General features: G+C 41.3%; 1 protein-coding gene and 1 long non-coding RNA gene across 2 annotated transcripts in view; one reads left to right on the top strand and one right to left on the bottom strand.

Annotated features, from left to right (window-relative positions):
• The window catches only part of LOC119411476 (alpha-2-macroglobulin-like protein 1), a 670,820-nt gene that overhangs the window by 495,103 nt on the left and 159,393 nt on the right, over positions 1-16,324 (top strand). The window lies entirely within an intron of this gene.
• LOC119410483 lies at positions 2,050-2,844 on the bottom strand. The gene is made up of 3 exons (XR_005186844.1): positions 2,758-2,844; positions 2,563-2,672; positions 2,050-2,118 (listed from the first exon to the last, which is right to left on the bottom strand). It is a non-coding gene; the product is annotated as an uncharacterized LOC119410483 (long non-coding RNA).

A 16,324-nucleotide genomic window follows, 5' to 3' on the forward strand; every position in this document is an offset into this window, starting at 1 on the left:
GGCCCTCTTCCTTGTTGACAGTCTTGTCAAACTGGTTGAAAACAACAAAGTCCATGGTCAATAATCCAGGTATAAAATCCAACGTTTTTCAGTCAGGTCATCTGGACAGTGTCAACAAGGAAGAGGTCCGGCTACGGAAGAGGGGCGTACCAAAGAGACCATATAATCACAAGCAGAACTGGTTTGTTCCACTTTGGAGTAAGCTGTTAGAGGAAGAATCACTTTTGTTGTGTGTTTCCTTGACTGATGAAGCCTTCCGGATCAAAGGCGAAATGTTTCAGCACAAAAACTGAAACTGTCCAGATGACCTGACTGAAAAATATTGGATTTTATACCTGGATTATTGAGCATGACAAATAAAGAATCTCTGACTCTGACTCTGACTCTCTGATTAGTTCCTCTTCATTTACAAAGTACCTAATCAGTAGTCCCCTAATAAGGCTTGGCTGTGTGTTCACCAGTAACTACCCATTAGATTTGTTCCTGATTCGTTCCTGAGGCATTCCCTAGTAGTTAATCAATTTTTGTGTACCTTATTGTAAAGTGTTACATGAACTTGAACTGAACTTTGAGCAGGTCTCCAGACACTGACAATGCTGGGGAGTGCCTGAAGGTGGACCACATAGCCCCTCCTGCAGGTGTTGGACCCACAGGAATGCAAACCCATGTTACTAGGGCTGAGCCTGCCTGGGTCCCATGTGTAGAGACCCGGTCACCAGACACTTGCTGACCAGCCCCTCCTCCAGGCCTGGTGACCGTGTGGGGCCCCAGTAACCCATGTCCAGGCAAGGGACACTGAGCTCCTTGTTTATTTCTGTCCTTGACTTAAGTTTTTCCTTCATCATTCTAAATAACAAACTTTAGTTCCGTACCATCTCCTGCTGTGAGAGCCACTGGGACACGATCATGACGCACAATCACTCCTTTGGACAGCACCTACAAAATCAGGCATTACAAGCAAATCTTTTTAATGATGCATGAACAAATTTACAATTCAACTTGTTGTTTTACACAATTATAACAACAAAAAAATATTTCAGAGACCAAGTGAAATATAAAGCTTGATTTTTTTTTCTGCGCTAAAAACATTTAGAGGCCAAAGCAAACATTACTAATGCTAAAGTAAAAGAAGTCAAAAGTATGAAAACAAAGAGATGGAATCAGATCACCTTCTCTAATTATTAGAAGTGTGAAAACTGATATAAACCTATGGTAAAAAAAAAAAAAAAAACACATACCAGGTAAAAGAAGTTGAGCGTCGTCTGTTTATCAATCAGCGCGTTCTTCTGGATGATGTACTGAACTTTCAAAGTAGCGTTTTTGTCACAATGTAACCCCCCGTCAACCCGCTTGAGCTCCAAAAAATTATTGCTCTTGGAGTAAAAAGGGGACACATTCTTGTAGACAGTCCCATAGTCTGGTCTTTTGAAGTTGGGCACAAAAGGTTCCGTTTCCGTTGTTTCTCTAGTTGAAGCCTGTTAAAAAAATTAGGTCAAACACCAAGTCTCTCTGATATTAAGCTCTAATTCGCAACCATAAACCATCAAAATTTGTTTGATTAGAATAAAGGCCACTGGACATAGTTCCACGTGTTAAATATCTTTGTGTTTCCATGTCCACCAAACTTAGAGGCTCATTTGATGTCAATTTTGTCATCTGTAGAACCAAGAAGGTTCTGCAGATTGACAGTTAAATAAAACAGACCACATATACCGAGCAACATTTAATAACCATATTCACTCATCTATAGTGATACACAGACAGAGTAGAAAGACTATGCCCCAAGTATATGAGGTTTAAGCTTAGCTGATCTAAAATCTGATCCCAGACAAAGCAAAGCACGATTCCAATTGGTTGGTGCACAAGGAAACCATGGAAACTACCTGGGTCCAATGGCCAATCATTAGCAGATTTTCCTGAAATGTGTCTGCAAACAAAGAACTACCACACACTCCAACTAACCCGCAGAGACACAGAGTCCTTCCAGAAGGTGGTGCCAAGAGAAAACACAACAATGCCTTTCAGGTCTGTGGTGACTGTGAGATTCTTAGAGTCTTCAACAAACAAGTAGACCACCTGATTGGAAATAGGTTTGTTGTCTGGACCAACCACTTTGATCTGCAAAACAGGAAGTAAATGTAAACTTCTAATGTATAAACAACAAGCTGCTCAATTCTCATAACTCAAATTGTGCTGCTTCATTATAAAAGCCGGATGACAAATCTAAAAAGAAAATGGAGATGATTCCATTGAAGTAAAAAAAAAAAGACAAATTCATACTGGCTGTAAAAAAGGATCTTGTTTGTCAGCCATCGGTGGCTCTGTTTTCTAAAGATTGGCACTGGCATTATCCACAGAAAACCCATATTAGTCAAACTACTTTGAATAATTAGCAGATTAGTTTACCATGCTGGTTTAGTGAGCTAAAATTGACTAATAGACTCTGCCTTATTAATTCTGTAAATATTCTAATTAATATACAGATTAGTTGGTCTTGAAGACAACTTTATGGCCTCCACCAAGGTTCACAGAAACAGAACAGGCATTCATTATGCAGATTACCTTTCCTTCATATGGAATGCCAGGCTTGTATGATGAAGATACATCTTCAAAGGTGATAGTTCTTATCTGACTGGTGATACTGACGGTACCTGTGCCTTTAAGAGTCACCCCTAGTTGGGAGTAAATATGCAAATAATAGCTGATCAGTGCTGCTAATAATTAAAAATAAAAATATCTAAGTCTTTGTCAACCTACCTGTGCCAAATTCCTCCAACTCAGCATTTACCTCCAAACTGTCAGAGTACCTGTTTGAGTTGAGGGAAAACGTGTCCAAATTCACAGTTTCTGTAACACATCCACTTGTATCTGTCTACAAGAAGATGACAGAGAATTTCAAAATATGCAGTTAATCCAAGAGATAATTAATTACAAAAAGTGACAACTTAGCAAAAATAAATAAATAAAATAAATAAAATACCATCAGTGTATAGCTTAAGCACAAATTGTTTTCTTGATGTTCTGGAAACCAAAAAAACGTGATGGCTGGTCTGCAAATCTCTGCTTTTACGCTACCAAGGACAGGTTTTCCATATGTGTACCTAAATGAAACGGCACATGATAAGAGATGGTTTTAGAATTTCACATACAGTATTTTTCTGAGTATCACAACCTTAATTCCAAAAACCTGATTTGCAAAATTCATAAACCCATATTTTGTTTACAATGGAAGTTGTACAATTGTTGCATTAATGCAGCGCATCATACTTTGTAAAAGTGACTATTGTTCATAGAATCGGGGAGGATCAACAGTGGGAACCATGAACGACGTGTTGTTGCAAAAGTTTTCTTCTTTCTTCCAAATTGGGTAAAATTTCTTATTTCAAACGTCTGAGATGTTTACTACAGTGGTGCTTGAATGTTTGTGAAGCCTTTAGCATTTTCTATATTTCTGCATAAATATGACACCTAAAACATCATCAGATTTTCACACAAGTCCTGAAAGTAGATAAAAAAGAGAACCCAATTAAACAAATGAGACAGAAATATTATACTTGGTCAATTATTAATTGAGGAAAATTATCCAATATTACATTTTTGTGAGTGGCACAAGTATTTGAACCTCTGGGATTAGCAGTTAATTTGAAGGTGAAATTAGTCAGGTGTTTTCAGTCAATGGGATGACGATCAGGCATGAGTGGGCACCCTGTTTTATTTAAAGAACAGGGATCTATCAAAGTCTGTTCTTTAGAGTCGGACACTGTCGAGACATTCGAGAGAGATAGGAGCAGGAGGAAGAACTCTAGGCGAGGTAGCCCAACAAGGAGGCTCTTATGGCTGGAGAATTGAGATGGCAGAAGGAAGAGATAGATCAGAAAGTAAACAGGCGGTAAGGAAATAGGTGGTGGGAGATTTGAAGAGTGGGATTGGAAAAAGAAGCAAAAGAAGAATCTAAATAATAAGTCGGATGATAGCAATAGCATCAGAGAAGAGTTAGCAAAGAGAACAAGGGAAGAACATAAGGTAATCATCAAGCTCATTCAAGATGGGGCTACATTTGGCAGCTGGAACCCAGTACAGCTCACAAGAGCAAGGAATAAAGAAATAGGAGAATAAAGAGCGCTAAAGTTTTGAGGAATGAGGCCCTGATGATTTTTTGTAAAGATGGAGGACAAAAAGGAAGAGCATTTTTTGTGGATAAAATTAAAAGTAAACTAGTGCAATGTTCTCTAACTAATGACATCCTAGTCAGGGGAGTTGTTACAGGGATCCCAGTAAACGTGCAGCAGATGAATTTAAAGCAAACATTACTAACACTAAAGTAAAGGAAGTCAAACGCATGAAAACCAACAGAGACTAAATGAACATGGAAGCTTATCATTGTTAATTACTTTTGAGTAAAAAAATAATCTCCCAGAAAAAAAAATGGCAACATGTGTTATGAAGTCAGGTTGTATATTCCCCCACTTCTGAGATGCTTTAAATGTCAAGAGGTTTGGACACGTCACAGCAGCTTGTAAAGGAAAGGAAAGGTGTGGAAAGTGTAGCAGAGAACATGAATACGGTAAATGTGAGGAAGGAGCTAAGCTGAAATATTGTAACTGTGGTGGCAAACACAACTCAGCATACAGAGGATGTGAAGTGAGTAAAAGTGCAGCAGAGATCCAGAGAGTCAAGGTTACAAAAGGAATCAGTTATGCAGAGGCCATTAAAAAGGTTCCAGACACCTTAAAATTTACAGAACAAAATAAAATTACAACCAATGAACCCAAGAAATGTGACAGATGTAATATAGTAAAGAAAGAAACCATGACTGATGATTTAAAAAAAATTGTACTGTTTATGGCAGAAATAATCAACTGCTCTATTCAAATAAAAGGCCAGAATGAAAGGATAAAGATAATAGTTAGATCTGCTGGGAACATATTTTTTTTCATTCAACCATTATTTAAACAGATAAATCAAATTGAGCCTCGTAGACTCATTTACAAGTGAGACCTGTTTGGACAGACAAAAACAGTGGTTAACTGGACACATGTAAGAGTTGGAGGCGAAAAAAATTCCTATCAGACTTTTTTTTCTTGCATGAGGAAAAAAACCCTCTAATATTGAAAAAACACCTTGCACAAACAAGCACATATTTATGTAGACATTCTGCAATCAGAGCCGAGAGCGGTCAACAACGCTTATAGATGCTCTCGAGGTCACTGTAGTCAATGTCCTCCGGTGAGATCCATAAACATTCTCGAGGTATGTCGAGGAATGGCCAAGAACAACCTCTGAGTATCCAAGAGTCCTGAAATGATGACAAAGTTTATTCAGCTGGTTCATCTGGTTATCAGTTGGAAATTCCTCAGGGAGGGGATGGTGAGCGTCAGATCACATTTTCTCCAGGCGAATTCAGATAAGATGGCCTTCAAGGACAGCCAAGGCGACCAAAATTTAGATAAACACACAGTTGTTTTGGGGACAGGCAGAACTTAATGACATCAACCTTGAGTCTGTGTTGGTCCACTCGGTTCAGAAATGTCCAAAATAACATGGCCACACCGATGGAACGTGTCTGAGTAAAAATCCCCGAGATCTGATCCATTCAGCCCAAGACATTTGAGTCCGGGTACACGAGACACGAACCAAGTCATCATAAAGGCAAGCAGCGTGATCGGGTCCAAATTTGCTGCTGACGACTTCCTTGATTGTAGATAAAACCAGCACGAGCTGAATCCAAAAAAGCAGGAACCAGTTATCGTAAATCCAATTAAATATGCGTCCTTAAAATCCACAGATGGCAGCAGAGATAGACACATCATTAAGTTTTCCAATCAATGAGATATCCAGCTGCGTGCCAACAGGGCAAATTGGCTCACCTAAACTTCTTTAAAATATATGGGCTGCAATGAGAAACAATAAAAAACACACATGATGACCTAACTCAATCCTCTTAGACTTTAACTGAATATTCACAATAATCCTAAAGTTACTTCAATGGAATGCAAGAAGCTTAATTTCAAATGGACAAAGATTTAAGAAGTTTGTTGGCAATTTGAGATAAACAGTATGTATACAAGATACATGGATGAAACCACAATTAGACTTTGTTTTAAAAGGTTACTCTGAAATTAGAAGAAATAAGAAAAACTAGGGAATCACCCTTGAATTGCCACCTTATCGTAGTGAAGGAGTTTGTGTGCCTGAATAATCCTAGAAGCTATGCTGTCTGGGGCAATTTTAATTGCCCCTGATAGGGTCTCCCAAGGCAGATTGGTTCTAGGTGACAGGCCAGACAAAGAGCGATTCAGAAGACTCTTATGGACAGAAACAAGCAAGGAACTCAGTGTCCTTTGCTTGGACGTGGGTCACTGGGGCCCCACCCTGGAGCCAGGCCTGTGGGAGGGGCTCGTCAGCGAGTGCCTAGTGACAAGGTCTCTACCCATGGGGCCCAGTTGGGCTCAGCCCGAATGAGCGACATGGGTTTGCAACAATAAAGTCCATACTCAATAATCCATGGGTTTGCCTTTCTGTGGGCCCACCACCTGCAGGAGGGGTCATATGAGTTGGGTGCATGAATCCATGAGCAGTGGCCGAAGGCGGAGACTGTGGCACTCTGACCATGGATAACCAAAGCTGGCTCTTGGGACATGGAACATGAACTCTCTGGTGGAGAAGGAGCATGAGCTCATGCGTGAGGTTAACGACTAGATAAAGTTGGGCTCACCTCGACGTGCAACACGGGCACTGGAACCAATCTCCTTGAGAGGGGCTGGACCTTATTCCAATCTGGAGTTGCCCATTGTGAGAGGCGCGAGCTGGTGTGGGTTTATGCTTAGCCCCTTGACTTGGTGCTTATGTGTTGGTGTTTTCCCCGGTAAAAGAGAGGGTAGCTTACCTGCACCTTCGGGTGGGGACGGGATCTGACTGTTGTTTGTGCCTATGAGCCGAACAGCAGTTCAGAGTATCCTGATGCATGCTCAGTTCAGAGTATTCTGCCTTCTTGGAGTCCTTGGCAGGGGTGCTGGAAGGTGCACCAGGTGGGGACTCCTTTGTTCTGCTGGGGAACTTCAATGCCCACATGGGTAATGACAGTGGGATCTGGAGTGGCGTGATTGGGAGGAATAGCCTCTCTGATCTGAACCTGAGAGATGTTCTGTTTAGGAATGCACCGATCCACTTTTTTTTTTTACTTTCGATCCAATCTCAATACCTAAATCTCGATATCGGCCGATAACGATCCTGTTCCGATATCATCATCATTACTGATTTTATATGAGGCTGTAATAATCTCATCTCAAGTACAATTTGTACAAATCTATGCATGCATGTCCAAAAAGGCAACTTGAGTTAAGTTTTATTAATGTTGGATAAGTTTTAAAGCTAGAACACAAAACATGTTTTTTTTTTTTATTCCTAGCGTTAAAGTGGATATTAAAGTGATTAATTTAAGTGATTGTTTAAAGTTCCATCCATCCATTATCTTTTACCCGCTTCTTCCATTTTGGGTCACGGGGGTCGCCTGTGCCCATATCCATCAATCACTGTGCGAGGGGTGGGGTACACCCTGGATGGGTCGCAAGTCTATCCCAGGGACACATAGAGACAAACAATGATTCACTCTCTCACTCACACCTAGGGACAATTTAGAGTTACCAATCAGCCTAACATGCATGTTTTTGGTCTGTGAGCGGAAACCAGAGTACCCGGAGAAAACACACGCATGCACAGAGAGAACATACAAACTCCACCCAGGGACCTGCTCACTGAGAGGCAGCAGCTGTACTCTGCCAGGGCTGCCCATTGTCACCAATTTTGTTTATAACTTTTATGGCCCAAATTTCTCGGTCCAGCAATGGTGTAGAGTGATTCATGTTCGGTGGCCTCAGGATTCCATCTCTGCTTTTTGCAGATGATGTGATCCTGTTTGCGTCATCGTGCTGTGATCTTCAGCTCTCACTGGAGCGATTTGCAGCTGAGTGTGAAACGGCTGGGATGAGAATCAGCACCTCCAAATCTAAGGCCATGGTTCTCAACCGAAAAAAGGTGGATTACTCTCTTCAGATCAAGAGTGATGTTCTGTCTCAAGTGAAGGACTTCAAATATCTTGGGGTTTTGTTCACAAGTGAGGGAAGAATGGAGCGTGAGATTGACAGATGGATTGTTGGAGCATCTGCAGTATCTATGTACCGGTCCACTGTAGTGAAGAGGGAGCTGAGTTGTAAGGTAAAACTCTCTGTTTACTGGTCAGTCTACGTTCCTACCCTCACCTATGGTTACGAGCTCTGGTAAGGATGCCCCCTGGGCGCCTCCCTAGGAAGGTGCTTTGGGCATGTCCAACTGTGAGGAGACCCCAGGGAAGACCCAGGACACGCTGGAGAGACTATGTCTTTCGGTTGGCCTGGGAACACCTTGTGGTCCTCCCAGAAGAGCAAGAGGAGGTAGCTGTGGAAAAAGATGTCTGGGCCTCCCGGCTTAAGCTGCTGCCCCTGCGACCCAACTTCAGAACAAGCGGTAGATAATGCATGGATGGATGGATGGATAGTTTGATGAAAAACTCATTTGGAATGTCCATATACATAAGGTCACAGACAAAAGTAAAAAGATTATCAATATACTTTGATGTCTGGCAGGACAGAAATACGAAGCAAGTAGAGCATCTTTACACAACATATATTTAGCACTTATGAGATTATGGTTGTATAGCATATATGTCAGCAGCAGAAACAAACCTTAAAGCCTTTATCTAACCTGTAGTTAGATAAACTACAAGCTCAGGCCTTACAGATCATCAGTGGGTCATTCAGAACATCACCTGTGTCAGCAATGCAAGTAGAAGTGGGAGAAACTCCCCTCAGAATAAGACAAGTTAAACGAATGCTTGCATACTGGGTCAATCTGCAGAGACACGATGGAAAACATCCAACCAAAAATATTTTAACAAATCATTGGGACCAAAAAAGTCCACGCTCATTAATCCAGGTATACAATCAAACAAGATCATTGGGAACATAACGAAACAAACATCACAAGCTTTGGGTGGTTAGATGATGCAAAAACAGAAAATGTTGGATTAAGTCAGTTTCAATACTGTCCTACACTTCCATTATCATCCATTCATCTGTGTTTATTTCCATTACCAAAAGTAAATTTAAGTATGCATTAGAAAGTAAAAGAGATATCAGAACAACTCCCAGTATGGCACATTGTCCAAAATTACTGTGAAGAACACGTCTCTGATGATATCATTTTATTTACAGATGGTTCTAAGGATTCTGAAACAGGGAGGGCATGTTCAGCAGTTTACATCCCAGCCAGGGACATCTGTAAAAGAGCTTCTGATCATTTATCAATTTACTAAACTGTTAGCAATATTGTTGGCGCTGCAGTGGATAGAGCAGAATGAAATAAGAAACATTGTTATCGCATCTGACAACATTTCATCACTCAGTAGAACTGCAACAGACAAATCAATACAAAAAAAAATTATCAATCAAATTTTCATTACAGTTTTATAGAATAGAAACTAAAGGCATGAAAATACAATTTCTTTGGGTTCCAGCAAATGTCAATGTAGAGGGAAATTAAATAATGCACAATGGCAAAACAAGTAATCAAGAGAAAGTCCATAGAACTACAAGTCCCACTTTGCAAATCAGAAATTAAACCTTCCATCAGAAAATATATGCAGAAAGTATGACAAGAGCACTGGGATTTACAGAAAATGGGAAGACATTTATACAGCATACAAAAACATAGTGGGTTAGGAAGGAAAACAATATGGAATAGAAAAGTAGAAAATGTAATCACTCGACCCAGAATAGGACACTCAAGTCTCAGCCACACTTTACATAAAATAGGCAATCGTCCAACAAGAAAATACACTATTGTAACCAACCAGAGATGGTAGAACATGTATTGCTACACCACAACAAATACAATAATCAAAGAAACCATCTATTTTAGTCATTAAGAAAGGAAAAACATCAGGTCTTCACATTAGCTGAGTGCTTAGAAGTTAAATCACCAAACATATACAATACAGTTATTTTGTTTTTTTTTAAAACAATTAGTTTATTTAGTCAAATCTATTTTTTTGCTTGTCTATTTGCCAAATCCACACTTCAGTCCAGTTGATGGAGGTAATGCACTTGAAATAAGTTTACCAACCATCGTAAAATCAATAGAAGAAGAAGTTGTTTGTTCTTTACAACACGTTTGTGGAAGTGCATCATGGCAGGAACAAAGGAGATTTCTGAGGACCTCTGAAAAAGAGTTGTTGATGCTCACCAGGCTGGGAAAGGTTACAAAACCATCTCTAAAGAGTTTGGTCTCCACCAGTCCATAGTCAGACAGATTGTGTACAAATGGAGGAAATTTGAGACCATTGTTACCCTTCCCAGATCACTCCAAGAGCAAGGCATTGAATAGTAGGCGAGGTCACAAAGGACCCCCAGGGTAACTTCTAAGCAACTGAAGGCATTGGGTAATGTTAATGTTCATGAGTCCACCATCAGGGGAACACTGAACAACAATGGTGTGCATGGCAGGGTTGAAAGAGAAAACCACTGCTCTCCAGAAAGAACATTGTTGCTGGTCTGCAGTTTGCTAAAGATCATGTGGACAAGACAGAAGGCTAGTGGAAGAATGTTTTGTGGAAAGCTGAGACCAAAATATAACTTTTTGGTTCAAATGAAAAGCGTTATGTTTGGAGAAAGGAAAACTACTCTGGATTCCTGCATAAGAACCTTATCCCATCTGTGAAACATGGTGGTGGTAGTATCATGGTTTGGGCCTGTTTTTCTGCTTCTGGGCCAGGATGGCTTTCCATCATGGATGATTTCCATTAGGGATGCACCAATCCACTTTTTTAACAATTCCGATCCGATCCTGATACCTAAATCTGAGTATTGGCCAATACCGATCCAGTTCCGATATCATGATCATCATAGATTTTATGAGGCTGTAATAATCTCCTCTCAAGTACAATTTGTACAAATATAAGCATGCATGTCCAAAAAGGCAACTTGAGGTAAGTTTTATTAATGTTGAATAAGTTTTAAAGTTAGAATTAAATTCTGCTAACACAAAATGTGTTTCTTTTTATTCCTAGCTTTATAGTGGATATTAAAGTGATTAATTCAAGTGATTGTTTAAAGTTATTTTATATTTTATAAGGGGCAGATATAAGAATTTTTTTCTTCTTTCTGCACTCTTCATTCAATGTTTTCTTTTTGATGATTTAAAAAAAAATCATTTAAATGAATGAATAAATGAATTAAATTAAATTAAATGTTAAATGGCTTCAAACATCTGCTACGTTCATGGCATAAACCAACAGACATGTTCCTGTTTTTAGTATTTTACATCACTTTATAATGTAGCTGTTTATGTTTTTAATATACAGTATATAATTTTCAAATCATATGTTTTTTTATGATTGTCAACTGTTGTACTGATAAATGTCTCCTGGAGGGTAAACTATATCTTGGCTGCAAGTATCAAGCTGAGAAATCCTTCATTTTCTACAACTGATAGTGGTTGTTCATTAATTATGATGAAGTTTAGCAACTTCTCGGTAAACATTTGAGCTCTATGGCTTCAGCGATGTCTTCTTCTTGTTCAATCCGAAGCAGGCAGCCTGATTTGGGGCAGCCGCGCTCAATCTGTCCCTCCTCAGAGACAGGCAGACAGAGCGGGGCAGATTGGACACGGCTGGCCGGAGTCGAGTCGCCTCTTTCGGTTTGACGAAAGAACAGCGCCCCGCTGAAGCCACGGAGCTCGAATGTCCATCGTAAAACTAACTTTAATGTGGTTTACTGTGGCGCTATGGCTCTGCAGACATTGCACATTGCTGTCTTGTTTTGTGGTGTTTAGTGTAAAATACTTCCACACAGTGGACATGTTTAGATGAAAAGTTTGTTAGCTAATAGCCACAGTGCTGCTAACTCAGCCCTCATGTTGTAGATGGCTGCAAACTACGAACTGGATTTCCTGAATGTGAGGCAGGTCTTATTGCTCTGGGTTCATGAGACACGCCGCCGTTCAGGAATCCATTCCATAGTTTGAAGCCAACATGCATCATGGATCGGAAATATCGGCAGGTGGATCGGAAAAATACGATACGTAAAATATGCTGGTATCGGAGGCCGATACCGATACTGGATCGGTATCGGCCCCATCCCTAATTTCCATGGGTAAAGTCTGCCCTCAAGTACTTCCTTTGCTTTAGATGCATCACCAGTATGTTTAGAATGATAGTCATGTGATCACAATCACCTGATCCATTCAGCCAATCACATTGTCTGGAGTTGTAATACAAGCCTGCTCCAGCTTTCCCCAGTCAGGTGTGAGGGGAAGAGCTGGAGACAAAGCTGCTGCAGGTTTGTACTTCCAAACAACTTGTTTCATTCCTTTCTGTTCTGTATGTACTCTAAGGCTCACTATACAAATATTGTCAGTGAGGATCCACAACTTCTCCTCCTCCACCATAACTGGCTCTCCTCGGAGATGTGTGTTGAGCACTCTCCTGTTTACTCTGCTCATGTGTGATTGTGCAGCTACCAATCCAGGCTGTCACGTTGTTAAGTTTGCAGATAGCGGTGGTGGGATGCATCACAAACAATGATAAGTCCAGCTACAGGCAGGAGGTGGAACACCTGGAGACCTGGTGCAGAGAGAATAACCTTCACATCAATGTGAAGAAGACAAAGGAGATGATTGTGGATGTCAGAAGGAACAAACACACCTACACCCCCCTGAACATAAGAGGATCTGCAGTGGAAGTGGTCTCCAGCTACAAGTACTTGGGTGTAAACATGAATGACAACCTCAGCTGGGGTAACAACACTTCCAGCCTGATCAAGAAAGCTCATCAGAGCCTCAACTTCCTCAGGCGGCTGAGATGAGCTGGTCTGGGAAGCTCAGTCCTCACCTCCTTCCACAGGTGTGCAGTGGAGAGCATCCTGTGCTCCAGCATCAACGTGTGGCATGGAGGCTGCACAACTGCAGAAAGAAACACTTTGCAGAGAGTGGTGAAGGCTGCACAGAAAACTATTGGAGTCAGTCTCCCCACCATCACAGACATCTACACCTCCAGATGCAGGAAAAGGGCCACCTGCATCATGAAGGACCCCACTCACCCAGCACACACACTTTTTCCCTCGCTCCCCTCAGGAAGGAGGTTGAGGAGCATTAAGTGTAGAACCACTGGACTGAGGAACAGCTTCTACCCTGAAGCTGTTAGACTCATGAATCTCTAACCAGAATAATCACTGTGAAAAATGACATCATGTTGCTGCTGAACTGTTTCATGTTGATGTGTTCATGCATGCTCATCTGCTCACACAGACTCATGTTTGTGCTGTGATCATGTAATGCTTTTATGCTATTAGTGCTTAATGTATTTTTAGTTGATGTTTTTCTTAGTTCATATCTTAGATGCTATCATTGTTTTTCTTTTACATTTTATTGTTGGATATAACTGGGATCCTGTGTACATAATTTCGCTCCACCACATGTTCCACATGTGGTCAGAATGACAATAAAGAATCTCTGACTCTGACAAATATGATTTAGATTTCAACTACCAGTGAGTTTGGAGCCATGAAGTTTGTCATGCTCTGAACTGTGAACGGAATTGGTGAGTTGTGAATAAAATGTTTTGTTGTTTTAGCATGCTGGTGTTTGTAGCTCATGCTAATTAGTTGGTTGGCATTTGTAACTAATCGTTACATGGTTCATCGTTTTTAGAACTTATATATTGAGCTTAACTTGGTAAGCTAAATGCAAATGCCTCTATTTTGTCCCAGGACATACAGTATTTTCTGGCCTATAAGTCACAGTTTTTTGAATAATTTGAATACGCTGTGACTTATACACCAAAGCGACTGATTTATGTTTTTTTCTTCCTATATTTATAAACCAATTTTTGGCTGAGACGTGACCATTTTTGTTCATTCTTACATTGAAAATATTGAACACTACCATTTTCAGCCACTAGATGGAACTCGAGTAGTATGGCATGTCGTTGAGTCATGTAATAGGTAAATGTGGCTATTAATGACACAATCGGCTTGCCATAGCCTGCCACCTTAGTCCAGCTCTGGGATCATGCCTGGAACAAATGCCAAATCAGATTCATTTCGCTGCACTGCCCCGGTGAAATGCAGTTTATTTGACCATTGAAGTGCATTTATTAAGTAAAAGTTCAACTGAGACACACATTTGCTATAAAGTCGAGCAAACAAATAATTGTTTTTGTGCTTATCTTGTTAAATTTCAGGACGGCAGCTGCCCCGGCTTCTCTGCAGTCCTATAACATCAAACTGAAACATTTTTTGAGCCAGACTAGAAGTTGGTCCCTCTTCCTATCGAATTTGGTGTTCAGTGGACTCAGAGTGCTGTACGGGACTGTCCAAAAAATTCTTTTGGCTCAGGACCGCCCGCTTCCACCTCATCGGTCACTCGGAGTGCAGCCTGCCGGCCAGGTGGCCCCTCGAGTGGGTGAGTTGTTGTCCGAAGGTCTGCGTTTTTTTTCCTTCTCTTTTTCACTCCAACTGAACTTTTCATCCAGACCTCTGTGGTTCTGCTGGTTACGATCAAGATCACTGTGTGGTATTGTGCCAGCTTTCTGTTAGACTGGAGCCTAGCGGTGTCTGCTGTCAGCCGTGGGGGAAGTTGACCTGAATAGGACCAGAACTGAACCAAGCTGGACTGTGGGGGAACTCGACCCAAACACAGCCTGTCTCAGTCTCAGCAGACAGCCCATTACCTTTTATCGAAGAATAGACCACCTCTGTGTGATTTGTTGTTGGCCGCGGAGGAGCCTGATGGAACCAGACCAGAACAGAACTGAGCCAAGGACGGCTCCAGCTTCTCTGGTCAGTTCTATTCAATTCAATTCAGTTTATTTATATAGCGCCAAATCACAACAAAGTTGTCTCAAGGCACTTTACAGAAACATTCACATACATAAAAAAGCCAGCCAATTAGTAAAGTTCTCTATCTAAGGAATCCAGCATACAAGTTGAATCTTGGCTTCGTAGCAGTCTCCCATCCTTGTTCGCCTGGAGGAAACCTCTCGTGCTAGGAAGCACCGAGGAGGAGCTGCTCAAAGGAAAACCTGAGTTTGCATCGAAGTTCTGCTGGGCTTCCATCTGAATTCACCTGGATTAATTGTATCTGTGCGGGTCCACCAGTTCAGAGCTACTCAGCTGAAGGTTTTTTGTTCCGGATCACGCTGTTGACCTCTGTTGATCTGAACAGACCCAGGACCATGCCTTCCAGAGCGAGAGGATTTTCTGGCAGCTCGCTTTGCTATTTGTTGTGGATTATCTGTTTCTGCCTGTTGGTTCTGGACCCAGCATCTGTTCATCATGTGCCTGTTGGTTCTAGACCCAGCATATGTTCATCATGAGAGCAGCTGTTGGACTACCACATCGGATCCGTTGGCTCATTTGATCTATGATGCTGTCTGGTCTGAGACTTTTCTGTACCATTCCCATTATTTCCATAACTTTCAGATATGACTATCTGGAGTCACTGAACCTTGTTAGCCCATCTGGACCTGTCTCTCCCTACAAATTTCACTGTTTTGGGGTTCTGAGTAATCCATCCATCCATCCATTATCTTTACCCGTTTATTCCATTTTGGGTCACGGGGGTCGCTGGTGCCCATGTCCAGCAATCACTGTGCGAGGGGCGGGGTACACCCTGGACAGGTCGCAAGTCCATCACAGGGACACATAGAGACAAACGAGACAAACAACCATTCACTCTCTCACTCACACCTAGGGACAATTTAGAGTTACCAATCAGCCTAACATGCATGTTTTTGGTCTGTGGGAGGAAACCGGAGCACCCGGAGAAAACCCACGCATGCACGGAGAGAACATGCAAACTCCACCCAGAAGGCACCTGGACCGGGGTTTGAACCAGGGGCCTGTTCGCTGAGATGCAGCAGCTCTACCAGTTGTGCCACCGTGCTGCCCTGTTCTGAGTAATCATGTCTTTATAAACTTTTTTCATGGTTTGATTATGGAGGCTAATTGTTACACTATGACCTCTAGTAAAATTATAGATCTGTCACCAAAAAAACCACACACAAGAAAATGTCTGATAATAATGTTACTTCTCTCAGGGATCCAGCGCAACCCTGGACGCCCTACTCATTACAGCATACCAAATGACTTTAAAAACATGTCAGTTCTTCATTTTCTGCATGTAGATGCACGTAGTCTTCTGAGAAAACTTGATACTTTGAAAATTCTGGTCAGTTCTTCTGGGGCTGATGTAATTTTCATTTCTGAATCCTGGCTCAACAAATCTATCTTGA

This window comes from Nematolebias whitei, chromosome 6, assembly GCF_014905685.2.
Source record: "Nematolebias whitei isolate Nwh7 chromosome 6, NemWhi1, whole genome shotgun sequence".
Taxonomy (NCBI): Eukaryota; Metazoa; Chordata; class Actinopteri; order Cyprinodontiformes; family Rivulidae; genus Nematolebias; species Nematolebias whitei.